Source organism: Oryx dammah, unplaced genomic scaffold, assembly GCF_014754425.2.
Source record: "Oryx dammah isolate SB20612 unplaced genomic scaffold, SCBI_Odam_1.1 HiC_scaffold_2, whole genome shotgun sequence".
Taxonomy (NCBI): Eukaryota; Metazoa; Chordata; class Mammalia; order Artiodactyla; family Bovidae; genus Oryx; species Oryx dammah.
Window position 1 is genome coordinate 67,211,872 of NW_024070186.1, and position 1,928 is coordinate 67,213,799.

The 1,928-nt window shown below is 40.9% G+C and overlaps 1 non-coding gene across 1 annotated transcript; it reads left to right on the forward strand.

The window, feature by feature from the left end:
- Positions 1–362: 362 nt before the first annotated feature.
- Positions 363–435, forward strand: TRNAC-GCA. The gene has a single exon. It is a non-coding gene; the product is annotated as a tRNA-Cys (tRNA).
- Positions 436–1,928: the final 1,493 nt, after the last annotated feature.

Sequence of the window (1,928 nt, forward strand, 5' to 3'; positions counted from 1 at the left end):
TGTTTACATATGTCTCCATGTTTATAGCCAGTTGCTCCTGCTGTTTGTTCTGCCTACAATTCCCTTCCTCTTTTTCTTGAGAGATCATAGCTCACTCCTCTCGCAAAGCCCACATCAAATATCCCTGCTCAGAAGTCTATTCTCCCTCATGAGACATGGGATACTCCTTTTAACACTTAGGCGTATCTGTTGTCATACTCCTCCCCAGGCCTACTCATTCCATAAATATTTGTGTATTTATTTGATTTTAACATGAGTTCCCTAGAGACCGGACCTTTTTTTCACCCTTATCTTCCTAGTAATTGGCACTGCATCTATAGAGAGGCTCCATCAATATTAGATTGAATTAGCATTATGAGGGCTCCCCTGCTATCTCAGTTGGTAAAGAATCTGCCTGCAATGCAGGAGACCCAGGTTCGATTCCTGGGTTGGGAAGATCCCCTGGAGAAGGAAATGGCAATCCACTCCAGTATTTTTGCCTGGAAGATCCCATGGACAGGGGAGTCTGGTGGGCTACAGTCCATGGAAGTCAAAAGAGTTGGACACGACTTAGCGACTAAACCACCAGAATTATGAAGCACAGCCTTTCTACATGGTAGCTCCTGGAAGCACTGCAGATTGGGAGATGGAGATTCCAGCCCAATTCCCTATCAGACCTGCCATTGTATCTTACATGGGTTGATCTGTATGCCCCTTGAATTCTTTTTGAGCTTAAAAATTGGGAATAAGTCTAAAAGTGGCCAGCTATTTCTTTCCTGTGCTGTTTGCTCCATCTGGCCTTTTCATGAACTCTCACGTCTTCTATTAATAATCATTTCTTCTTATTGTTCTCACCTTTGCTCTTGTGTTGGTACTGTCATAGCCACTCCAAAGGCCAGCTTACCTTGCACTTCTACTTCCAGTCTTGCCTGAACCTTCCAGTCTAGATTTTCTTTTGTTGAACCTCTCTAGGACTTTAGAATCTCTTTCCTACTATTCAGGATTTTATTACATATAGATTTATACTGTTTGCTAGCTATTTGACTTGGTAAGTTTTTTTTTTCTGCTCAGTTCAACTGAGGACTACTATAGTGTATAGCATAGGGTTTTAAGACCCTGATGCTGGGAAAGACTGAAGGCAGAGGAGAAGGGGGCAACAGAGGATGAGATAGTTGGATGACATCATCAACACAGTGGACATGAGTTTGACCAAACGCCAGGAGATAGTGAAGGACAGGGAAGCCTGGCATGCTGCAGTCCATGGGGTCTCAAAGAGTTGGACATGACCTAGCTACAGAACGACAAGCTTGATGTTGTTGCCAACAGAGGTATTCCAGTGTCTTTCCTGGAGGCCTTGGATTTGCTGTACCAGATATGTAACCATGGGCAAGTTTTTAAAACTGCCTAAACTTCAAATATAAAATGGGAAACATAATAGCATCTATCGTATAGAATATAGAAGAGAAAATATATCTGAAACATTTTTGTACCTGATGAATGTTTTGGTAAGCAATAGTTATTATTGTTAAGAACAGTTTCAATCAGAACCTGTTGAAGCTGATTTATCTTCTACCCAAAGTCTACATAAGTAATGACTGATACTTTGAAGTCTTTATCATGTTGCCGGATAATTATGATGATTAGTTTGGCAAACAGTCAGATCATGTTTGGTTTTCCATTGCTCCACACAGAGTGCAGAATAGCCAATGCAGGTACTGACATTGTGGTTTGTTCAGTGGTGTCTTGTGGCCCAAATGAACCACAAGAGCTTATGAATTGTCCTAAAACACACAAAATATGATTCATTAGACATTAACTAATAAACTGAGTATATTTTTGGTGCCATCATACCCAGACTATAAGGTAATTGAAATAAATCTGTGACATATCTCCTGAAAGAGGTCTACTCAATCTTCAGCCAAAGGAGGAAAAGAAAAAAACCCACAACC